Genomic DNA, 27,000 nt, shown 5'->3' on the forward strand with positions numbered 1-27,000 from the left:
GTGACTCAGTTTTAAGTCTCCTTAACCTAAAATTATTATGCATGTGTATAAATCCACCAAGCTACTGAATAAATCTATTTATTACTAATATATCTGTCTCACATAAATAAACCTCTTAATGTTGATTGGATGGATAAGTCTAACTCAGTGCTAGACAGAACAGGACCTGGATAGTTGCCTGGTGCCAGACAGCTCAATATGTTTATTTCCTGTGTGCTTTAGCTGAGGCTAAGCTGAAGTTGGAAAAGGGTTTAAATGAACTATATAATTTCAATCTGTTACTGTAGTAAAATTCATATTTATTGTATATGTCAGGTTGTCATATATAGGCTTCTCAAGATACACTGCCCCTTTTGTTAGCTTGCAGAGGTAGTTTTTTCAGAATTATAACAAGTCAACATAGACACATTTCCTTGTACACAATTCAGATGCTATAGCAATTTAAAAGCCCTTAATACCAATACAGTCTTATGCGAGGAAACAGAATCCCTCAAAGGTGTCCATAAATGTGAACAAAGACAAAAGGTGGGGATTTTTAAAGCAAGTTTCATACAAATTCCAACACCATACATTGTAGTTAACAAATAGAAAAGAGTATGTTTTGTGGTATGTCAAGAAAACATTTTTTCCCTTCTTAGTTTCATGTGGCACAGAAGTCCCACACATCTCTTCAAATGGGAATCTTTTCTTTTCTAGTTACATATCTGGTTCAGGTAGACTGATGGGAAAACCATTAGGTCCAATACTGCACTCACTGAGGCAAACAGGAGCAGGCCTTCATATTGTTTCACCAAATATTAGCCCCGTAGTCAGCGCAAGATATTGTTTGAGAAAGATTATGGTCAAATGTTTTAAAACTAGTCTCTAAAGTAAAGTGAGACAAGCCAAACTCTAGTCTTTCTTCTACCACTGAATGTGTGAGATCTGATCTTGAACACGTCACTCTGTGTTATGAAAAGCTACTATGCTAAAGGACCTAATTGTACTGTTCCATACAACTGAACCTTACCTTGTACATGCAAGTGACCCATGCTTTGAAAGTGCTCCCAGACTGTACTACAACCCAAATTCAAAAACTCCCTACCAAGCTGAAGAGTAGCATACAGCTTTGTTACCAGATCCCGCAATGTGGTAGCTTCTCCTAGAGTGGGTAAAGGTTTATTTAACCTTTGTGTAAGTCAGTTACGTATACTCTGGGACGGGCTAATGCTAATTTCTTGTGGCACATATAGATTGGTGCAAATTGTACCAGTAACAGGCACCTTGATCTTACTGAACAGTTTCCACAGCATCTTTTATGCCACTGAATAAGTAATTCTACTTCTGACTGCAATAGATTAGCCCTTAGTTCAATAATATTGGAAACATGGTTTAGGATCCTCAGATAACAAGCATTTTAAATGAGTTACTTTAGAGATGCTGAACATCTTTACTTCCCAGGACCAGTTTAGAGATTGTGAGCAGTCAGCATTTATCAAGATTGTCCTGTACTTATTACATATGCCATTACCACATTTACTGCTTCATGGGATGAATTTGGAACACTTAATTTCCCTCTGATGACAGCCACAGTAATCTACTCCATGATGCCCATTTACTTGTACTTAAAGGTAGCTATAAGAACAAAAATATTGCAAACAATGAAGCATAACAGAAGACATGCTATATAGCTATTGTTTTGACATCTACATTTTAAATATTATTGAAACCTATGTACATCAAATTTATTTTTTTTCATCTTTTTTGGGTTAAGATTTAGAAGTCTTTACTCAACCATGCTCCCATTCAAATCCATCAGGGCCTGATCCAAAAGTCATGGAAGATTTTCCACTGATTGCCATTAATTTGAATCAAAACTCAGACTGTATTTACTATTTTAATATAACATGATACTGGAGAATAATATTCCTAGAGAGACATTAAGTATGCTCCATTCATACCATAAAAAAGTGTTTCATATAGGAAACTTGCATTAAGATAAAACATAGATCATTGCAAAAGGTGAAAAGTAAAAACTGGATGAATATAATTGTAGTAGAAAAGCATGTAATAAGGAGCAGTGGTTTTAATTAAGGAAAAAAGAAATTTAACATTGACTGTTTTGCTTAGATGACATTTTGCACAAATAAAGTGAATAACGTCACCATAATCAGTTTCAGTGACTGATGAAGACTGGGTTGGATGTATAAAACAGAAACATCTAGTGAAATAACTGAGGTAGTGAAGTTGTTTAACTTAGCCAGTAACACTTCTGTCCTTAATCCAGGTCTCTAGTTTAAATCACACTACAGTGTCTGTCACCTTGATCACTGTTTTAGTTCTAATTTATGTATTTAGGGAAATACAGTCTGTTCATCGTAATGGTAGTTTAGGGAATTGAATGTAAGTTCCAAACATTGGACAGCTGACATAAAAAGCTAGGTCTACATGATATTATATTTTTTACATTATTCCCTAAGGCTTTTTTTTCCACTTGTAATGTTAGTAGGCTTAAGAGTTTTGATAACTTTCCTGAAAGTTAACACAAAATTTGTAAGTTGCAATCATCTTAAATCTTTAAACTAACATAATTAAAGTCCATTTCCCCCCTACAATGCCAGGATTCTGGAATTACTTGAATCCCACCATATTTTCAAATATATTTGTGGTTTTGCACTTCATAGATTTTTAAAGGCAATGTTAAAAAGGGGCTACTCATAGTCTGGATCAATCATAGTGAAAAAAAACTTGTGGACACTTCTCTATCCAGCCTTTTGATAGTTATTTGTGATCATGCAATATTCCAGTGGCAACTAAACAAACAACTCAAGTGGAACAATATTATTAGGCAAGTATTCAAATACCTGTAGCCATCTACAGTGGTTTGTCCTTTTGACCCTAATTTCATCTTTCTCTCCCATCTGTTCCTCTCTTTCCTGCAGTTTTCTTGCAGTCTTGTTCTCCCACCAATAGGCAGAACCTCTGCTAAGAAAATACCTTTTGAAATACCAGGGGCCTCAGTCTCAGATTGGCAACACACTGGGATCAAATTATATTTCATTATGCTGGCCAAACTCTCAGGGCCTCTATGGACACTAACACCATATTTACAGCAAGAACAGTTTGGTCTGATGCCTGTTACACATGCTGGCATGAAGTTTTTATGTGATCCTAGATCAGGACTCAACTGAGAACATGATCTCTCAGACCTAGTCATGGCTGGTTTTGCTTTCAGAAGGTTTACTAAATTGTCTTTTGTTTATACATTGACTTGGCATAATGCATGCTTCTCCCAAGAGGGACGGTTTACTGCAGTTCTTCTTCAATGGGTTTTCAAGAGTGATCCACCACTAAAACATTACTGGGGGAAGACACAGAGGAATGTATTTTCCTGAAGATTTGTTTTCCACAATAGCTGTCTACAGCTACACAGAATTAGTTTGAGAGTTTAAGATTTAAAGGTTAGGATTAACAGAGTGGGTTTAAAGTTTCTTAGGTTTTGTCTTCCATGCCCCAAGAAAGGAATTTATTTATCTCTTTGCAGATGGAGCTTCCATACTGTTAAAAGGACAGTAGAGAGAAGGCATACGGGGGCTTACCTATATACCGGATACATCTACACAGTACAATAGAAGCACAGTAGATTAATTTTACTGCACTGTAGCATGTCATGGTGAAAGCCATGCTAGTGAGCTAAAGTGCACTAGAATTAGTCTACTGTATATTACTGCCATGTAAAAAATGTGAGCCAGCACTACTGTGCAGTGGCATTGATTACAGCACATTAAGTTTAGTACCTGTAACAGGTAGTAACAATGTGATGTAAAATTACAATGGATTAAAGTACATGTCGATGTGCCTAGTGACATTCATGGGCCACAAGGTAGGGAAATGAGTTCAGTGCAACCCACCCCTGCCATGTGTTGATAGCATCTGATAAAGTAGGTTGTTGCCCACGAAAGTTCGTGAACCAGTTAGTCTCAAAGATGCCACTCTGCTCTACCTTCTGCCTGACTTCAGACTAGCATGGCTAACCACCTCTCCACAAAGCTATCTCACATTTCGATGCATCCTGTGTGTGCCCACAGGAGTTAGTGCTCAACAAATTCACATGTTCACTCACAGAGCAGACAAGTGCTTAGTTTTACAGAGAGTTATATAGCTAAAGTCTGCACTATATCCTGTGTTTCACTTGCCAAGTTTACTCTGAGGTCAAGTGAAAGGCTTGTTTCCCCGTGTTTTCATCTTGGAATAATTCATTTGCGTTAGTTACTCTCAAAGAGTTAAAGTGTGCCCTTTTTCTGGGCAGTGAAGTCAAGGCTTTTCTTAATTTTCAGCAATTACCTTACAGAGTATCTTTCCTTTTTAGAATTAAACATCTTGGTAGATTGTAATGGGCACAGTAGTTTCCATCTTTATTTTTCTTCCCTTGTCCTAGACCTTTGAATTTTAAATTTGTTAGTGAGTTAGGGCATTAATCCTCTGATTTTGAAAGAGATTTTGGTAGCATCATTTGTCTACATGGTTTTATTTATATGCAGTTTCATATATATGGCACCTTTCAACAGTAATTGGAACATTACTTGCATTGCTTTATTGTAAGTTAACAAGGATACGACAAGAATTTCAAAATAAAAAATATTTGTTATTATCTTCTTGTGATATTTATTAAGTTTGACATGACTGTGTATCATTTGGGGAAGTTTTCACAATGCTTAAATCTGGAGAGTGTTTCATTGTATGTATACATAGTATGTCCTGGACAGGAATGGTGTCCTGTTTTAATTTCCTTCAACTATGAAAAATTTTCCTCTCTCTTAAAAGTATTATAGGACACCACCCAGCAGAGAATGCTGACTAATGCTTCAGTCTAAAATAGGAGTGGGCAAAATACAGCCCATGGGCCAGATCTGACCCACCTAGCCATTTTATCTGGCCCACAGGGACTCCAAAAAAATGTAGAAAATGAATATTTATCTGTCCCTGGTTCCTATCAAATATGACAGGAGTAAGGGGCAGTAGGACCCAGGGGAAGCCCTGGCAGGCTCCTGCAACAGCAGGGCCTGCTGGGCTCGACACTCCTTCCCAGTGGAAGCCCCTGCCTAGCAGGGTGCAGGCTCTGGGTGGTGGTCAACAGCAAACACTGCCCAGCAGCAGTGAGCAGGGAGGCTGCTTTTCCCCACGCCAAGCAGCAGCTTCTGCTGAGCTGCTGCTGCATGTCAGCTCCAATGAGCAAGCCCAGAGCTGGTCCAGGGCCCAACCTAGCAGTGGCGGTGGGGAACGATCTGGTGCTCAGCATGGGGGAGAAGTGGTCACTCCCCTTCCCCGTGGCTGGCACCCTGTGCTACAGCCAGTCGGAGACCGTGCATGCCACCACTGCCCCATGGGGCAGCAGTGTTGCAACAGAGGCAGGACAGCCCCACATGGGCTGCAAGCGGCTGCAGCACAGGGGGCTGGCCATGTGGGGGGGCACTTTTCCCCCATGCTGAGCACCAACTTGTTCCCCACAGGCGAGTGTGGAGTCAGGACTGCACACCACTTCCCGCCTGTACTGCAGGGCTGGGGCAGGGGCACTGGGATTGAACAGGCACATTCAACCTGGGCAAGAGCACAGGGCCTGCACCAGTGAGGCCCAGAACAGGGTGGCAGGAGCACAGGGTCTCAGCCGGCGGGGGCTCTACCGAACTGAGTCAGCTCCCTGCCCGGCTCCCCAGACCTCTGCCACCCCAGCCCGGCTCCACAGACCCCTGCCAGCCCATGCCCCGCGCTCCTACTGCCTTGCTCTGGGCCCCACCAGTGCTGGCCCTGAGATATTGGTGCAGGCCCCATGCTCCCACTCATTTCCATTCCCCCACTCTGCTTTCCCCACTTTCCTGCCTGCCCACTGGCCACTCTGCACTACGTGGCTCCCATACCCACATCCATACCCACAAACACACGTCCACGCATCCCCACAAGCCCCCATGTGCAATCACTTCTGCATATATACCAAAAACACCCACAAATCAGGACAAATTTTTTTTTTAAATTAAAATATATTATTATGTGTGTTCGATTTTTAGTATGTACTTTGTTTTTCCCACCCTAAAATGGAAACCCTGTCACCCAAAGGAATATTTCCAGGGGTAAGGGGAGGGACTTCCAGTGGCAAAGGTCAGAGGTTAGGGGCAGGACTTCTGGTCCCAGGATGGTGGCCAGGGGGCAGGGCTACCCATGACAGCTAGCCAAAACTCAGTAAGCACCCCTCCACCTGAAATAATTGCCTGCCCCGGTCTAAAAGATCTGAATGCAAAGCAAACCCTATTAATTTTAGGCTTGCCTAACCTCCTGCTAGTTTAATTCAGAAAAGGAAAACTGCCCTAAATTGAAATGGAACCAGGAATAAGGGAGAGCAAAGGAGAATTTTAAATCATCTTGGACACATGTATACAGCACCCTACACTCTGGCCTCAACAACTGAATCTCAGTTCAAATAAATTCTGACATCTGAAGAAGAAATAAATAGAAAAAGTCTGAAATGTTTGCACCTATTATAAGCTGTCTTGGAGGTTTGGCATTATTACTGACAATGACTCTTAATACAGAAACTGTAAGTATGCTATTTGCCTCGATGACTGCCCTACTCCCCTAGGGAGGTTGTAGGTTCTACTGTGTGGTCCCCATCAGCATGAACCACAGGCACGTGGGCACCCCCCACTGCCCTCCCCGCTGCACTGCACATGCATGCACCCTGGCCCCCATCTTCTGCTCCTCATCAGTGGGCTTCTCTGCTGTACCCTGCCATTACAGCACCCAGTCACTACATTCTGCACTGTGCTATACCACACCACGTCTTGGGACAGGGGCAGAGACAAGACACAGAGTCTGGAAAAGTAAGGGCAAGCCCAGAGACCCCAGCACTACTGCAGCTGGAGCAATAGGAGGAACAGCAGCCAGGTGGGAACCTCAGGGCCACAAATTAACCCTTCACTGGCTTCATACAGCCCACAGGCCACCATTTTAACCACCCCAAACTAGAGGTTAATCTACATTCATCAGCTGTGCCAATTTAAATAGATTGATTTAGGATTCAATTTAGTTAAATTGGTGCTAACTCTCTGTAGGCCAGGACTGGAAACTGTAACCATTGAAGATTTAACACCATTACTTTTGAAGATGCAGTTGGCTTCTCTACTAATTTACTGAATTCTGGAACATTTTTAAGCATTATGGTTTGTAAAATGCTGAATATAACGTGCCCATTTTTGAATAGTCAAAGTATCAGCAAAATAAATAATCCAACAGCAGTATGAAAAGCACTATGCATAAAGACGGGTATCCAGGACATAAAATGTAGGAGTTACCCAGTTTGTGCATTTCCTTATACAGTAGAACCCAGATTTTTTGCAGCATTAGATTCCTAAACCCCAGCAAAAGATGGAGGTTTGCAAACTAGCTGGAGCTGTAGGTAACCACAGCAAACAGCTGTGCAGAACTACTGAGGTGCTCCAGCTGAGAAGAGAAGGAAGACCCTTTAAAGTAAAAGCTGCGGCAAACACCTGCATGGCTCATTCTTCATTCAGCAACCTGCTGAAAGTTAAGGTGGTCCAAAACCATCCAGATGTAAAAAGACTGGATTCTACTGCTTTATGGATTTGCTCTAACTGCACTAATGCTTGTTGTTATAACACTTACTCCTCTCTATTTCAAACTCCACTATTGTTTACCTCTTTCTTTAATCAAGAACTAATTTCAAAGGCTTGTGAACATGACCACACAAACTCAGGATTTTCTCTAGCTTAATATTTACAATCATTCCTATAGCATGAAGGAAAATAAAGTAGCAGGCAGATTCATTTGTTTTGTCATTTAACTAATGCATAACACAAAAAGAAAAGTTTATGTACTGCAGCAACGAACTGTGGTATTTTCTATTCAAAAACACTGGGGAAGGGGAGTTGGCATTAAAACTTTGATAAAATAAGATGGGGCAGTGAAAGTTTATTCAGAAAAAAAGATAAAGGTAATAAACACATCTCATACAACACTGGATTGTAACATATACAAATCACACATATAAATATACAACCAGAAGAGCTGAAGGAAGTCAGGGGATGAAGCAAGAAAAGTGCTACAATGTTCATATATTCAGCAATAACAGCTGTCTCCAAAGATGACCTTCACAAATCTACATATACTTACTCACTAGGCTGATTTTCACTTTGACTGTAATACTACACTTGCAGCCTACAAGTTAAAAGACATAGGTGACTACTGTTTTACACCATGGCCATGCCATGTCAAGCAGCATGTGGCACCCCCCTGATCATGACACCCTGGACAGTCACCCACATTGCCTACCCCTAAGGCCAACTTTGGGTGGCTGTAAGGTAGTCATGTTACCTCCTTTCTGGGAGCTGGCATGTGCAGAGTGGGAGTGAGTGGGCAGGGTATGCTTCAAGGCTGAACAGACATGTCCTTAGAGAGGTCTTCAAAATATACTGTCTACTCCTCAGGAACAGAAGCTGCAGTTCTGACATCACTGTACTTCATCCAGGACCACTATCACCGCTCACCTACATACTGATGCTGTTTGCAATACAAGGCTGCAGTCCTGCACCCATATAGCTCAATGGAAAGACTTCCACTTCTGGTCTAACTGGCAGGAAAGCTAGAGTAGGAAGGAATTTTAACCACTGTATAGACCTGCTCTGGGCTATATTAGACAACACAAGGGCATAACAAGTAGGCTCCATCAGCCCTAAAGCAGTAGTAGGAGAATTTCAACAAATCCTTAGTTACAGGCAACCTCATTGACTTCAGCAGGAGCTGGATTGGATTTTAATTTAGATTATGTTGCAAATGCCTCCAAAAAAATCCTTTTGGGTTAAGTGGTTAATTGCAAGGTAGATGGAAACCACAATCTCTTGGAGAACTGGCATGCTCAATGAAACTTTATTTACTGTAGGAAAATTACCCTGATGTTGACACTGGGTGCAGACCACATATCCTCCTATTCCTCCTTAAATGGAATGGGGAATAGCCTGGCAACTGTAGAAAGAGCTAAATACTTTAATACCGTTACAGAATATCTGCTAGACATCACACTGACTGTTGTTGCTGAAGGTTTGTTCTTTATCACCCTATTTACACTACAGTAAATCCAGCATTAGTAGAACCCATTTCAAATAACTGGTTTTACTTAAGATGTATTTGAGAATTTATCAATACACAAAGTTGCACTGATTTAAACAAATGCATAAAAAGTCGTGCAAAAGGCTGTGTGCATATTTGCTGATGTTAGGTTGAAACTAGATTGAAATATGAGTCTTACATCAAAAAAGAGAATCCACATAGGGATTTTTAGCAGTTTAGAAAAGCCAGTACAAGTATCTGTACGCGGACCAGGTATAAAATGTTTCACCTAGTCACATAATATCAAGGAAAAAAGTATGTTAACTTTACTTAGAAAATATTTTCTGATTATTATCAGGAGATGTTTCTAATTGTCAGTGGCTGATTGGGAAGAGATATTGGAAGCTGAATTCTGAAGTCACAGGTTCAGGAATGGCCAGATGCACAGCTGTCCTATGGTCAGTCTCATAGTTAGTGTTACTGTACCTCACTGTTAAGTAAAAAGGGTTGCTTCCAATAAATGGTAGCAAAACCCCATTTGCTTCTAGGAAATGACTGCTCCAGGTTAGATAAAAAGATAAAACCTAATGTCACTTCCAGTCGTAGAGTTTTGCTTCTGATTCCTTCAGGGGTAATTCCTAATCAGAGGGCGCATCCACATGTGCCTACAACTGCACAGTTGCTACTGTGCAGTCATTTAGTACAGTCCCAGCAGCACACAGGTCATTTTCGACCCTACTGCATAGTAGCAACTATGATGCTGATTCTACTGCACAGTAGCGTTGGCATCACAGTTTGTGCCAGCTGATGCTACGTCACCATAGCAATAAGCTACATCGCCGTAGCTTGTTGCTACAGCAATGCAGCATCTCTTGTAGATGTGCCAGGAATGTGTAAAGTTATGCTGGTTTAGGGGGTTGTATCACCTGTCTGCTAATGTTAGATACATTTTTGTCTGTCCAGGAATTATGCGAGGGGGTGGGATTTTAGGGTAATAAATGTATTGGGCCAACTGCATAGCTGGGATAGAGTTAGACAAGCTTTCAAATGCAAGACCTGAAAAAGAATGGCTTGCATTTAAAACCTTGTCTAACTGTATCTCAGCTATGCAGTTGGTCTAATAAAAGATATCATCCTGAGAAATACTTGCCTCTGTGAAATTTTTAGAAGCATTAATGTTACAGAATCTAACTTGCAAGAGAATTAGGACTGAAAGTACCTTATCTGTAAATTAGAGGAAAGCAAAAAAAACCCCATTTACAATGGATAAGGGCATTTGTGAACCACTATAAACTTCTAATATGTATCTCTTCTCGGTAACACTGGTATCCTATTAATAGTGCTTAATAGGATATATAGCTCTGCTTTGGCAACAAAAGCTGTTGCAATAAAATCAACTGTCTACAACAATACCATTCCATACCAATAATGTACTCAAATTGATGTTTAGCAGAGTTAACTGATTTGCTGGAGTGTTAACAGCCACAGACTTTAACTAATAAACAGATCATTAACTGCTAGTAATAAACAACTTGCCAGGAATCATTTGTTATTTAAGAACATACTCTATCTTTAAAATGATAGCCCCTTTTAAGACTGTACATGGCACCTTTCCTGTTGTCATTCAAAGTGCAAGGCACTGCAAAATCAAGCAGAAAGCATTCTACAAGCTAAATCAGACTCTTTAGGTTTTTTTCAATAGAAAATAATCATGAGTAAAATGTTATTTATTAACTACTGCCAGGGTTTAGTCATACAGTACATTTTTACTAGCCTCCCGTTTTTAATACTGCCTTAGATTCAACCTATGGAATCTAAATCCCAACTCTTATTAAACAGTGTAGCTTCCTCATCCTTCTTGGAGCAAACCATGTATGTATGTCTGGGACATATATATTTCCTACTGAAAGCAGCCCTGAATGGTATATACCATTTACAGGAAAAGGGTGAAATAATAGAAAGGAAAGGAAGACTGAGAAGAAAGAAAAAACACAGCTATCCAAGAAGAAGAAGGAAAGCTATTTCAAAGGGGACACTTCAAACTAAGGGTAGCATTGGGAAGATTTTTGCTCTAGGAAATGTTGATACAGCTTCTGTGCCAACAGATTCTTAAAGCAGTTGGCAGAGAATTATTGCAGGTGAGGAACAAAGACCTTTAGAAGGATGAAGTTTCCTTCTATGTAGGAGTTTAAACCAATTAATCTGCAATAAAATTAAGCTGAATTCAAGTGTTGGTAGCATAGTGTGCTATTTTGAGGTTGTCAGTTTTGTACAGTTGTATAGGACAATGCTGCATTAATTTCCTTTTCACACACTTCAGATAGAAGGAGAAGGAGGAAGAAAATGGAGTCACATAAACAGAGAGAGGTAAAAGGGTAACCAATTCTAATAATTTGGTGCGTTTACACATTCACTTTAATGCACAGTAGCCTATTTTGCTGAGCATTAAAGGATCACATAAAAAGTGCTATTATGCTAATGTGCAGTAAAATAGACTCCGGTACATTAAGCTTCAACTAAAAACCATGCACAATCAGTACTGCACATTAAGACAGCCTAATGTATATTTGTTTAGTACCTCACACTGGAGGTACTAAATTTAATGTGCATTAGGAAAAGCACTTTAATGTACATGTAGACACACCCATTTACACTAAACTTAAGCTACCAAAGTTGAGAGACAGATAAGAGACTAACTCAGGTGTCCAGATCCTTCTTCTGCCTTACTCTGATAAGCTTGTTACATGAAGTAACAAGAAGACCTAAAACATGATTCCGCATAAGAATAACTAATAAATACAACTCAAGGGCCTGATCTTGCAGGTTTTTGACAACCACACTCTCAACTGAAAACAGTTGTATCATTAATTTGTATTCTAGTCACTTTCTAGAGGAACCAACCAAGTTACATACTGTACAAATGAAGTAAAAAAGTTTCTGCCCCCAAAAGTTGACAAACACAATGCAGTAAAGACTTCTTATTACTTCTGCAAATATACTTTAAGAATTTAAGAACTGATGGACTTAAAATCTAAATGGCTCACCAAAAGCATCCGGGAATGTCTCCTAGCTAAAAGGGAGGTGTACACCCAATGGAAAGAAGGGGACATCACCAGGGAGGACTATACTGTAGTTGCTCAGGGATGTAGGGGGGCAGTCAGGAAGGCCAAGGCAGAGACAGAACTGGGACTAGCTTCCCGGATTAAGGACAATAAGAAGTCCTTCTTTAAATACATAGGGGGTAAAAAGAAGGTTCTGGGTAATGTGGGGCCCCTGCAGGACACGTTAGGAAATTTGGTCGTCACACCAGATGACAAAGCCAACATATTTAACGATTTCTTTGCCTCCATTTTCCTAAGCAGGGCCCAGGGGAGGCACACCTAGGCCAAGGGTTAGTGAGGAACTAGCTAGGGAACTTCTGAAGGGACTGGATGTATTCAAGTCAGCTGGTCCAGACGATCGCCACCCTAGAGTACTGAGGGAATTGGCTGAGGTCATTGCAGGACCCCTGGCACGGCTTTACGAGCACTCGTGGTGCTCTGGTGTGGTGCCAGAGGACTGGAAGAAGGCCAATGTGGTTCCCATCTTCAAAAAGGGGAAGAAGGAGGACCCGGGAAACTATAGGCCAGTTAGTCTTACCTCGATCCTGGGCAAGCTTTTAGAGAAAATTATTCTGGCACATATCCATGAGGGGCCAGCAGGGGAGATCATACTTAGGGGCAACCAACATGGGTTCATTAGTGGCAGGTCCTGGCAGACCAACCTGGTGGCCTTCTATGATCAGATCACCAAATCCTTAGATGCAGGGGTAGCAGTGGACATAGTCTTCCTGGACTTTCGGAAGGCCTTCAACACTGTCTCTCACCCTGTTCTCATTAAGAAACTGGGGGACTGTGGTGTCGACACCCACACAGTCAATAGGTTCACCAACTGGCTGGAGGGCCGCACCCAGAGAGTGGTGGTGGATGGGTCATTTTCAGCCTGGAGGGATGTGGCCAGTGGGGTCCCCCAGGGCTCGGTCCTCAGGCCTGCACTGTTCAACATCTTCATCAGTGACTTGGACGAGGGGGTAAAAAGCACCCTGTTCAAATTTGCTGATGACACTAAGATTTGGGGGGATGTGGGCACACTAGAAGGGAGGAATAGGCTGCAATCAGACCTAGACAGGTTATAGCGGTGGGCGGACGAGAATAGGATGGGATTCAACACTGACAAGGGCAAAGTGATGCACCTGGGGAGGAACAACCGGCATCATACCTACAGGCTGGGGAACTCAATTCTTGTCAGTGCAGAGGCAGAAAAGGATCTTGGAGTCAAGAGGGATGTGGACAGCATGGAGAGGGTCCAGAGGAGGCCACTTGCATGATCAGGGGGCAGCAGGGCAGGCCCTATGAGGAGAGGCTATGGGACCTGAACCTGTTCAGCCTTCACAAGAGAAAGCTAAGGGGGGGATCTAGTGGCCTGTTACAAACTAGCCAGAGGGGATCAGCAGGCACTGGGAAAGTCCCTGTTCCCCCTAACACTGCCAGGAGACACCAGGAATAATGATCACAAGGTGGCAGAGGGTAGATTCAGGCTAGATATCAGGAGATGCTACTTCACGGTCAGGGCGGCTAGGGTCTGGAACCAACTTCCAAGAGAAGTGGTGCTGGCTCCTACCCTGGGAGTCTTTAAGTGGAGGTTAGATGTACCCCTTGCTGGGGTCGTTTGACCCCAGTAATCTTTCCTGCCATGGCAAGGGGTCAGACTAGATGATCTACCCAGGTCCCTTCCGACCGTAGAAACTATGAAACTATGAAACTATGAAACTATAAATCAAATAGCAGCAGTCAAATTCAGTGTGATGTTTGGGTATGGTAAAGCAAGCCTTTTTAAGCTGTCCCCTCTCAACAAGTTTCTATCCCATTTAAACAAGACGTTATCATATTTTAGAAATATCCAGATGAGCAGAAAACAGGGCAATTCTTATATTATCATTAAAAATAACTCTGACCTCAAACCACACAGATGTACTATTACTTGCAATGAGAAACAAAAATTGTATTAGTATTATGGTTGGGAAAATGCTGGCGTTTGATTGCTTGTGGAAGAACCACTTTATTTATAGACATATTGTGCAGAAGGAAATTTGGCTTTCCTAGTATATAATAAGATGCATGGATCTCTGCCAGGAAGCTGGCTATCCCAGGACACTTGGTGTTCTATATACCAAGAATGTGGAACAGCTCTGCATGTAAACATAGAAAGCTTATTTTTTCCAAGGGTATTTTAAGGCATACCTTAAAATTAAGTATTAAACAGTTATGTTATGTAATTGTTATGCAAGGAACTTGCTTTGGTATATTTAATGCCAGTTTTTTTAATGAGCTATGAAATAGATAAGAGTGATGACTTGCCCCTCCTACTTTTGCCATTAACTGGAGACTCTAAAAGAAAAAAAAAGAAAGAAAAATTAAGTGAGAATAAATCAACAATTTTGGGTTGTAGAGAGTCCAGCAATGCTACCCTTATATGAGACATTCTGTTAACTGACCTAAATGGGACTAATCACATAAGTAAGGGCTGTAGAAGAGAGAGGTCTTAATACAGAAGAGAGAGTAGACCTGATTTATCTGGCTGTTTAGAAGCTCTTTTTTCCCTATTATGTGTAGTCTATTTGACTGTGGGAGGGCAGGGGGAATTTGACAAGGGACAGACAGATTTTTGAAGAGGAGCCATAATTAGCTCAATTTTTGGATTTAAATCAGGAATTTTGTTACTGCTAAATATCTCCTTAAATGGGACCTTTATAAACTAGAGGGAAAGCTATAATACAAGCAAACAAAGTAGACCTAAATGTGAAAAAACACTAGGTTAATTCTGTGGTATGATGACATAATTCAACCCAAATGGCAGGGAATTCAGAAATGAGCCAGCATTAGTAACACCCACATGGTGCACACCAAGCCAAATCCTTTGTCTGACACCCAGTCTGAATAGCTGGCTAGTGCCAAGGTAGATCTGTGAGAACATAGTCTTTCCCCAAGCTTGAAAAGCTTCCACAGTCCCCTGAACTGGGAAGGGCTGGCAGATCCATCTAGCTAGAGGTACCCTTGTTTTGCTCCACCCCTGCCCTGCCCCCTTCCACCTGCCCTGCACCAGTCATTTCCCTTTCATCCAGCACAACAGAATCAAATTGGTTCCTACTGCCTAAAGCTCACTCTAACCAAAGGAAATGGGATGAATTTGCCCTATACTGGGCCTGATCATGCTCTTCATATACACTTAAAACTAGCTGCAGTCAGCTGCAGAGCTGGACAAATGCTATATATTTAAGCACAAGCAGGCTGCACTACATTATTTAAGTGGTTGTGGATCCAGCCTGATTTGTTCACAGTAGGTTTTATTTCTTATCACACAAGCTCCAGGACCCAATCCCACTGCACTGCAGTCACTGGGTGTTCTTCCCTCAGCTTCAGTGAAGACACGCTCAGGATGCCAATTGCTTTTCACTCAAAACAAATAATCTGAAAGGGAGAGTGGATCTGTGCACCGAAGTGAATTTAATAGGCACAGGTTAGGGTATTTGGAGACAACATCCATTTTGGAGCATTCTATAAATTCAAATAAATGAATCACTGCTTATTTTCCACATTGAAAAACTTGTCACAAATAAACTTTGCTTGTGCTATAATATCTCAGGAAGCTTGCTAAACAGCCTTTCCTCAGCGATATGATCTTTTATTTAAAAAAATTACAGCACTGTCTTCTGGACACAAGGAGGAAAAAATAATCTATTTTTCAGATCAAGCTCTTAAAGACTTGCAGTAGTGGAAAATAAATCTTCAAATTCTCTCTCAATTTCCATTTAACATTTCCTGTTCCAAATGCAGAAACAGTTGTCTCCTAAAGTGGCTAGAGTGCATTCATAAATTGCAACAATACTGTTTCCTTGACAAATCCATTTCAAATCCAATAAAAAACATAATGGAATTAACTGCTTGGAAATTTTGTTGAATAGCTTAGAACTTAATAGACCAAAACCCAGTATATTAATATATTAAGAAGGTAGACAAAGTTATAACATGGGAAATGGAAAGCAGAGAAACAGAGAAGCAATAGGATTTTCTTGCACCTGGATATTTAAATTGCTATATAAGGATGTGATTCTGTAACTTGAAACATGAGCAAGGCTTACTCCCAAGAGCAGTAATTCAGAACTATACTCTGTATCCTGGCTGTAACAAAGACCCAGATATTCATCAGGACCTGACAACAGGAGAAGTAGTCTTGTAAAGGGAGAAGTTCTCCCTGAATATGATGTGGTTTCCATTAATTACTAGAATATATTGCTAAAAGTTAAATGTTAGTGAGGAAAAAAATCAGTGACAAAGAACATGAGATCTCTCTGCAGTCATTGGCAGACAAGGTTCTTTGGGGAAATGTGATATCTTTATTAGACTAACTAAATAGTTGGGAAAATTATTCTTTGCAAGCTTTTGGGAACAAACACCCTTCTTCAGGCACAGGGAGAGTCTGCAGTCATTCACACTTGGCTTCTGTAAAGCATACCCTCAATATGTATAACATTCCCAGCACTGAATAGCAGAGCCATCCAAGGTGCTGCTGAAGACACTACAGGCGTTTGGGCTTCCATTTAAATCTTTTTGCCTACAGTGGAATCTGTTCCTCTGCTGTACCACAAGAAGAGCTCAATACCATATTCTCTTGCACACCACAGAACCCCAAATAAGACAGGCATCCTGGTTTTAGCAGGCAGACTGTAGAAAAAAAAGTTTTCTCCAGAGTCATGGCCAACCATAACATGGAGCAAGTCTCCCTGGAAACACTGAGGCCACGTCCAAATGAGCATGGATGTTTGGTTCCCTGGGGACAAGTAGCAGCAGAGTCTTTGTGCCACAGCTACTTGTAACCAGAGAATGGCCATGTCACATGCACTTTGGCACATGGCAAGTTACCCCAGGGGCAGTAGGGGAGCCTGGGGTCCTGAAGGCGTCCTGGGGCTGCAGCTGTGGCTATCCTGCTGGGTGGAGCCTGTCTGGCAGCTGCAGAGCAGCTCCAGGTGGCCCAGCCCCACTTTTCAGTGGTATATGTGTTTGCAGCGCCACATACCACATGGCCGGGCTCATCTGGATTTACTCTGAGTGTCTAGGAAGTGTTGCATCCCAGGAGGGGTCTGAGTGCAGCAGCAGAAACTTCCTCGTGTGGCAGGACAGCAACAAGACTAGACTACAGATTCTTGCAAAGTTAGGACCAAAACTGTTACTACTTTCTTATGGATGCATCTACACATGCATTTGATCCAAGATCAGTTTACTTGCAAGTAAACTATTCATGACTAAAAGCCCCTGGGCAGGCATCTATACAAGCAGAGACTAGGGAGAAAATTTGCTGCTCTTAGCTCCAAACTTCCTGCAGTGCTGCAATGGGCTACCACTGGGGCTCCAGCTGCAGCAGCCAGCAGCTGTCTTGAAAAGCCAGCCCTGCTCTCTGTTCCCTAGCCAGGCACTTCCCTGGCCAGAAGTAGCATGCACAACACAGAGGCAGCATGTGGCAGCTCTCTCCTCACCAACTCTGCCTCCCTGCATTATGGCTGCTCCAGCCCCTGCCCCTGGCGGTGATGACCAGTGCCCCGGGCTCCTGCTGGTCCACTGCACCATCCACTGGCTGGCCTATGGCCAGCTGGCCCTTCCCAGCTCCACCACACAGAGCAACTGCCTGCCTAGGTATGGCGCACTGTCCCAAGGCTGCCGCCACCATGCAGCTGCTCCCTGGACCCCATCTAGCTGTCCAGACCCCAGCAGGGACACCACTGCTGGGGACATCTTTGCTCACCTGGGCCTCCAACCCCACCACCTCTGGGCCTGCTGGGCCAGCCAGGACTTGTGATTGAACATCATCAGCCCTGCCCCCAGTGTGGGTCTTACCACATGGCTGGGGTTGGCGTGACTGGTGGCTCCGCTCAGTCCTGGCTGGCAATAACAGTGTGCAGCTCCGGGCAGCGTCCTCAGATGGCACAGCGTGGCCTGCAGGCACCCTCCCAGGGAGGAGCTGGCTCTGCTGGGCAGCGGGCGGTGTCATGGCTGTCAAGGCAGGCACTGGCTCCCTGAGCTGCTGGTGGAGACTGCAGCTGAGGAGCTTTGCGAGATGGCCTGCTGGATGCCTGAGAGGCCCTCCCCTGGTGGCTTGTCACTGGGGGTCCCAGGCCAGGTCAGGGGCTCAGGCAGGCTGCCTGAACTGCTGTAGACAGCATGGTGGTGGGTCCTGGAGCTCCAGGATCTCTGTCAGTTGATGCATAAGGGGCATGGACTTGTGAGCCTTCCCAAACCAACAATCGTGGTCAGTAACAGTGACCCACAGTGCCCACAAGGCCTTGACCTTTACCTGGCACTGCTGTACTGACTGGTCATGCCCACACTTCTGCATCCAGCCTGACAGCACAGGTGCATTGGAGCACCCATCCCATGTAAACTGGTGCTGCACCTCTGCCTCACCCCACAGTGCCATGAGGAAGCCAGTAGAGCTGTGAGAAGCTTCAGGTGCTGATTCAATTCAGAGGAGATTCGGCCCAATTCGGTGGCTGAATCTCCAAATCTGAATCAAATCAGGGGACCAATTAAAATATCTGAATTGATTTGAAGCTCTCCAGATGAATTCAGAAAAGATTTAGAGAGCTTAGGTGATTCAGGCAGTCCCTGCCCACTACAGCAGGGAGCTGGACCCAGACTCCGAGCTGGTAAGTAGGGGCCGGGGAGGGGTGGCTGGAGGAGGCGGGGAGGGGACCATGGGGGGACCCCAGACAGGCCCCATCTCCTGCCTGCTCCCCCAGCCCCCCACATGGCTACCCACCCACCCAGCTCCTGGCCCTTTAAAAAAAAGTCCCTACTCACCTCCTGCTGCCTTGAAGGGGGGTTAATCCCGCTGCCCCCTACTGCCCCCCCACTGCATGGGTGGACTCTGCCACGAGCCCCCAGACCTCCCCCCGCTTTTCCAGCCCCCCCATGACTGTGCCACTCACCCCAGCTCCCAGCACTTTAAGAAAAAAAAACAACCCCCCCCAACGACTCAACAGCTCCTGTAGCAGCCTCAGGGCTTCTGGGGCCTCATGCAGAGCCCCCCATGTGGCATGGGGTAGTGCAAGAGCAGTGGACGGGGGCCAGAGCTGGGGTGGGTGGGGCAGCCATGGGAGGGCTGGGAGACAGGGGCAGTCAGGGGGCTCAACAATCTTGCCAATCCACAATCGGCAGCAGCTGGTGAATGGGTTGGGTTTCTTTTTTCAAAGATCCAGGAGCTGGGGTGGGTGGGGCAGCCATTGAGAGTGGGCAGGGGATGGGAACTGTGTGATTTGGAGATCTGGCTGGTTCAGCAGCAACCGAATCTCTGAATCAGATTTGGCTGAATCTATTCTGTACACTGATTTGAATCACCGAATCGAATCACTGTTCCCTGAATCAGCCAAATCCAAAGTGAAGACTAGGCACTTCACACAGGCCCAGTCACCAGTCTCCTCCTGTGACCAGTTGGGGCCCTAGTAGCAGGCATGGGCATGGGCATAGGCATGGATGAGGAGGATGCCTGCGTTGGCTCTTGGGGCCTCCATGCAGCTGTCCCTGTGCTGCCAGGGGCACAGCATGGGACTGGCAGCTGTGTGGCAGAGGCAGTGCCCCTCAGCATGTGCCGGCTCTGGGCAGACTGCTTGGGGGTGGGATGTGGCAGTGGCAAGGCATAGGGGGTGCACAGGGGTGCACCTGCACCCCCTGAGAGTGCTGGTGCACCTGCTGTCAGCCAGTGTTCCTGGGTGGTGAGGGCAGGGAAGAGCACTGGTGCCCCACCTGAGAGTGCCAGCCGGGAAACGCACCAGGAGAAGCGGTCCCCTCATGGCCAATCCCACTGACCCGGAAGTGCCAGTAGTGTGCCCAGAAGTGCCAGCAGTGCACCACTGCCAGTTGTGGATTGGCAAGATTGGCAAGACTGACTGCTGTGGGGGGATCCACCCCCCCGCCACATGGGGACCCCCAGTCAGGTCACTGACTGTCCAGGAGGCACCAGTCACCCATGGGATGTGGGCAGGTGGTGCTCACCCTGCCAGCCAGAAGCTGCCTGCTGCCTGGGGCCTCGCAGGCCTGGCTGCAGACTGCAGCACCCTGAAGGTCTGCCTGCACCGTGTGGGTCTGGAAGTTGTGTGGCACTGTGGTGCCAGGCAGCAGCGCTGGGACACAGGCAGACTGGTGAGGCTAGCCTGCACCTGCCCAGGAGGACACAGAGCCTGGAGAGGCCTCAGGTTGCCAGCTGGTGTGCCCCAGGGCTCAAAATGCCTGTAGGCTTTTAAGGGCCTGAGGCAGGGGCTGCTCTAGAGGCAGCTCAGCCTTGAGGCAGGAGAAGCTCCCAACCTGGAGCCCTGGAGCTAGCCTCAGGCCAGCACCCTAGGGGCAGGCCTGACCTGTGAACAAATTTGCTCCCAGGCATAGACATAGGGGCGTAGGGGATGCATGGGGGTGCATGTGCCCCCACTTGTTGGGGGTTAATTATCAATTTAGTCTTTAATTATCTGAGCCCACCCAACCAGCAGCTCTCTCTGTCAATTAACCCTCCGAGAGGTGGGGTGGTTCTTTGCCCACAGCGTATCTAATCACTGCTTGTATTAAATAAATAACTGAGAGAATTGTACACAATCAAGATGGTTTATTATAACACTGACAAGAACAGGTAAGTATACAATTACACAAGAACACACTTAGTCTAATTATCTACCAGCTCCTAAGTACAACAACTAAAATATGAGGACTGAACTTTATCATAAAGGACAGGGGAACTTCATTCAGTTCGAATCCAGTCGTTGGAATGGAGACGACTGCACCTCAGGCAGTGGCTTCTAATCATCTTCAGACACTCGCCGAGAAAAACCTTAATACCCAGAGAAGAATGGGGTAATACTTACCACACAGCACAGAGGGCCTCTACTTTGTGTGAAAGACACACCCAGAGGGAAAAGCCTGGGGAGCCAACCCTTCCTGCTCTGGTGGCAGACAGAAGGTCTCTCACAGCAACTGGGCCCAGTACCGGGAACCTCCGCAGTCCGCACAGTTAACCAGCCACTCAGTCTGTCTGTCTTTCTCTCTCTCTCTCTCTCCTTTCCATCCACAAGCACCCTGACTTCTTTCCCTCTCGCAGTCCCACCTCAGTTCAGCCACACATATGCATCTAAGCTCAGATGCTCCCAGGCACACACAGTTTCTGTCAATCGAGAGCCCTTTATAGGGGTAGTGCACCCGGCACTCCAGGGCTCTGCACATGGCACGTGGGTTTGTGCACAGCACTCAATTCCAGGGTCTCTGGAGGGTGGGTCAGAGAAAGGTTATCTGTTCACCTACTTAACATAAACTAAATGAGACAAGCCCTGACTTCCACCATCACACCCTGACAGGGATGGTGCCCCTTATAGCTGACACTGCTGCTGTCGGTAGGGCTGGTGCTCCCGCTGACAGGGCTGCCACCGTCGGCGGCTTCTGCAGGTGCCCCCCCAGATTCAGGAGGCACCAGTCACTCATGCTTCCTGGTCATACGTACATGCGTATAACTGTGCAGTAACTAATCGTGAGTAAGTTTGCTACCTGCATTTTCAGGTAGAAAATTTACTCATGATTAGCCATTTTTTACTGCACAAGAAGCATGTACACGTGTAGATGCACGAGATTACTGCACAGTAAACTAGGCTACTGCACTCTTAAGCATTTCATGTAGTCGCGCCTGTAAGTAGTTCTTTATATAAGTTCCTGTAAATAATAGCATTGTTTCCATGCCACAAGTCTCATCAAGATACTACAAGGCTGCATGCAGCAGCTCACTCACCCTCAGCCGGCTTAGTGGTTCTTCAACCAAAATGTACTGCCTCACCAGTGGCCATGAAAGAGTTAGCACTGGATTCTTCCCCAGCTGCTTTCTGCCTCAGGGAAAAGTGGCAGCCATTTTAGCAGTGTCTTCTACAGTATTTCTGTTCCAACAAAGAAAAAATCATATTCTCCACTTAAGACAGGTATCCCAAATTTGGAGGGCTAATTTGTGTGTGTGTGTGTGTGTGTGGCAGGGGAATGTTCAGGTAGTACGCAAGTAAATATGGTCACACAAACAGTGTTGGTTACTGGTCTGGGCTCCTAAAGTCTAACTGTATGAAATGATCTGTCACAGGGGCAGGCAATTATTTCAGTTGGAGGGCTGCTTAACACGTTTTGGTGAGCTGTTGAGGGCTGCAAGGATAGTCCTGTCCCTTGACAGATGCCCTGCCCCTCTGGTCACCATCTTGGGACCGGAAGTCCTACCCCCTAACCCCTGACCTTTGCCACCAGAAGTCCCTCCCCTCAGCCTGGAAGTACTGGAAAAACAACAAATTATATACTAAAAATCAAAGATCCATAATAACATATTTTAATTTTGATTTTATTTTAAATAAAATATTTTTGTCCTGATGTTTGTGCAATGTTTGCATCCTATATAGAGAAGTGATTGCATAATAGCTCAAAATGAAGTCTTACTCATATATTGTGGGAGGTTTGTGGGGGGCTCTGTGTGTGTGTGTGTGTGTGTGTGTGTGTGTGTGCATATGTATGTGGGGTGTGGCGTGTGGGGTGTGGACTGTATGTGGGGTGTGGAGGTCTGTGTGGATGTGGGTGGGTGGATATGGGTGTGTATGGGTGTGTTTATGGGGATGTGTGGGTGGGTATGGGATTTGTGGAGTGTGTGGAGCGGGAGGATGGCTGGGGGTGTGTGGGGAGGGTGGGAGTGTGTGCATTGGGGTGGCTGGGGGTGTGTGGGGGAGGGTGCATGTGTGTGGTGGGGTGTGTGGACATAGAAGTGAACAGGGCTCCCCTCAGAAGTGTGCAGATGTGTGGGGGGTGCATGTGTGGGGAGGGGTGTGGGTGGGTGCAGTGTGTGATTGTGTGTGGGGGAAGGTATGGTTATAGTGAGGTGTGCATGCGATCCCCCCTCACATGCCCCCCTGGGCCAGTCAGCACCCACCTCTGCCCTGCAACAGCCTGGAGCTCACACATCCTGCAGTGCCTCCCTACCACCACCAAGACATGCAGCCCCAGTGTGCCCTGCACCCCCTCTGGACTCACCCCAGTGGGAGTGGATCAGTAGGAACCCACACTACATCCCTGACCCAGTCCACCCTGCACCTGCTCCAGACTTGCCTGCTCATGTTAATAGGTGGCAGACCAGGTGGCAGCAGCTTCTGGTTCTGGCTCCAATCCTGCGGTACTAGTGGGGACCTGTGCCACAGGCCCAATCTGGTCCACCCTGCACTTGCTCCAGACTCAACTGCTCACGTTGAACAGTGGCAGCAGCAGTGCTAGTGGGGCAGAAACTATTGCTTAGCTTCAGGGAAGAGCAGCTCCTCCCCCTTGCCACTGCCCAGTGCTCCTTGTTGAAGCCACCTGGAGCCTGTGCTGGGCTGCCCTGTGGCTCCGCTGCTGTCACCGCCACTTCCAGGCTGCCCTGCGGGGCAGCAGTGGCAGCACAGAGGACATGCTGCGGGCTGGACAAAGCCCCTCTGTGAGCCAGATCCAGCCCACAGGCTGTATTTTGCCGACCCCTGGTCTGACATCTCACTTCCTTGACAGAGCCAATGTCACCTACACGCAGTGCATTTTCCATCTATGTGAACCAATAAATTCTGGGATTCCTGGAGGATGTATTCCATCTCGTCTCCTGCTATGACTGGATGCAATATCTTTTGGTATATTGGGGGGACACAGATTTTTCCTCAAGGAAGATTCACCAATGATTTTTTTTTAAATTGTAAGCTCCTTGGGGATCACTCACTCATATTTTATGTTAGTATAATCCCATGTACACTGGCAATCCCAACTCATGGGATACCTTGGAAATAACTGTAATGATCATAGTAGGTAAGGCCAGAGGCATAATTGGCCAGTATGGCACCCTGGGCAATACGAAGCTCCCCACAGTCTGCACCTTCCCTGCAGCAGCACGGAAGGGAAAGAAGCAGCGGTGGCACAGGAGCAGCAGCAGGAGGTTTGCTACTGTTCAGGAAGATGTCTGGTTTTTTCTGTCACTGATATGCATGTTGAGTGGCCAAAAATAATTCATTTTCAGTGACAAAAAGGAAGTGAAATCCTCCCCACCATACAGCTGCAAAACTGCAGCTGCTGCTTCTCCAGCATGGTAAAGGACCATTCTACCCTCCTCACTGCCAGAGCTGAAGCCAGTGCATGGAAGATGCAGGGTGGGGAAAGAAGGGGATGGGGAAGAGAGGATGGGTGGGTGAGGTGCCCCCCCTACATCCATTCTGGTGCCTCCCCTGCCCTTATGCTAGGCCTGGAGCTAATGCCCCACTCACCCACCAGTTGTTACGCTATTAATTAGGGCTTTGCCCTAAAATTCAAGCCAAATCCATTAGAATGTTACTGGTAGACAAAGCCTTATAGAAAAAAAAAGGAAATGCATCCAGTTTGCAGACAATTCCCTTTAATTATTTTATGTAGGTTTTTCTCAGTTTCTAGTAAGGATATTTGTTTTAAAACAATCCTTTTTCCCCTTAATTCATCTGCTTCTGTTGCTTATTTCTCTAAGTGAATTATAAAAATAATCAGAACTGTATGACTGGAATATACAACATATTTGTAACATCTTTATTTGATTCAGATACTGAAGTATAAGTAGATCCTGGACAAGAATATGGCTTGAGTTAAATATTAACTCATAAAATACAAACACATATGCATGAATAAACATAGCATTGACAACAAAACCATTTCAACTCACAAATTATTGGAAAACTGATTTTCATGAATTTGTTTTTAAGTAGATTTTTTTTTCCAAGACTGAATGGATTCCTTCATTTTTTTTTTAACCCAACATTTCAGTCTATGGATCATTTAAAGCCAGTCAGTCCTCTGCATCTTTGACTGTTTGCTGTTCCATGCTATGTGATTAGTCACCTTGGCCACATGGAACTGTTTTTGCTCCCTTAGTGGTGGACTAAAAATTTTATGAATAGGACGATAACAATTTCACAAAAGATTAAGAAATACTTTCTGCAGAAATAGATTCACTAACATATTGAAGACTTCAATTTTTTGTGATATTAAACAAATCACTATTACAAATGTTCATGAAAAATTAATAAGTGATAAATTAAACAATGCTCAAATTATTCTCAAATCTTTTAGGTTCTTTCTCCCAATAATATTTGTGGATACTTAACTGAAATTTTCATCTAGCATAGCCAGCCATCAGCTTCAGTGGCAACTATTTTTGACACCACACCCCATAAAGGCTGTGCAATCAGAACTGCTGCCCTTATTGTTCTCCTCACTCAGTTACACTACTTCTACATGCAGGGCCATAATTAGCACCCTCCCCTTCCCCAAAAAATCATAAAACATCAGCAAATTAAATTAGAACTTAGTCCTAAACTCTCAGATCTCATGCAAACTGATGCACTTGCTAATCTGTACTTAATCTGCACAAAAATATCTTAGCTAGTAGGGCAGAATTATGCATACATACCCCACACTGCTGTGTTTTCTGTTTTTGTACAAGTTCCCAATCTGTGCGTGTGTGTTAGGCAAAAACACTTACACTGAACACTGGAAGGCAAGCCAACAAATCTGGGAATTCCTAGCGACAATATGAGTAACCCTGAATCTTTCCAATATTGAGTCAAACCCCAAACCCATGAAAAATACTTAAAAATCATGAGATTTTTACAAATAATTTCCCTGTCTTTCCTCCTTGCTGCCTAGTTCTGTGCCATCCAGGATTTATATTTTCAAATTTTAATCTGCAACCAAGAGAGATAAGTTTTTTCAGTGAATAAAAATTAAAAAGAAGGGAAATAGGCAAACCAAGCAGGCATGCAGAATTCATTAAAAACACCATTTTTTTGGTTAATATTTGGTAATAATGTTTCTCCAGGAGCTTGTTTTGAAGGAAAACATCAAGAATGAGGTATATAATAAAGTCACTTGAGTTGGTAATACTGTGGTCTTAGTCTCCAAGAATGCAGTGATTCTTTTAAAACAGTGGATTCTGCACAGTAACCCAGTTTGTTCTATTAGTACCTGTTGTTTTTGTACTTGCCCTGGTAGGCAGTGAGTAACATGACTGGTTTTTCCATGCCTTTATACAATTTGAAACGTTATAGCTAACTACAATTGCTAAAATAACCAAATATAAATCAGGAAGGAATATAAATCAGGAACCAAATATAAATTGAGGAAGGAAACATACTATTTCTCTCAAATATGACTCTTGTTCCTACTGCCTATGGACATGATCTAACTTTTCATCCTGAAGTTCTACCTTACATGACCCCTCTCCTGGGACATACCATAGAGCCTCCTCTAAATGGGGCAATGGGATTTGTGGGCGTCAATTCTCCCCAAAAGGAAAAAAGCTACAAGACCAAGTCAGGAAAATGGAGGAAAAGACACCACATTTTTGGAGCTCCATCAGCAACACATTTATTGTGAATAGGTTAAAATAGCATCATGCAGAAAAAAATTCCCTATAGATCCACAGTTTGGAGAGAAGAAGTTGATCACCTCATATTCTGACACTTTTATTAATTTAATTTAAGGTGTCAAGAAGGGATGATAAAACTTGATGTATGCCTCACAGAGTGGGAAAGAGGCAGAGGGAACAAATAACCTAAAAGAAAATGAAACACTTTCTTTTTCCGAAATGGAAACATTTCATAGCTGTTGATGTGTTTTTTAGGCTACAAGATAAAGGTACTTGTTGCAACATTTCAGTAGTGGGACAGTGAGGGGAAAAAAGTCTATTTCAATCTAACCAGTCACAGAAATGTTTTGGGGTTCCTGTTTGAATTCATTTTCTTTAATAACATATCTTGGCAGTTTAAACATAGAAAAGTGTTAAGTG

Source organism: Crocodylus siamensis, chromosome 2, assembly GCF_052110815.1.
Source record: "Crocodylus siamensis isolate JL-2025a chromosome 2, ASM5211081v1, whole genome shotgun sequence".
Taxonomy (NCBI): Eukaryota; Metazoa; Chordata; order Crocodylia; family Crocodylidae; genus Crocodylus; species Crocodylus siamensis.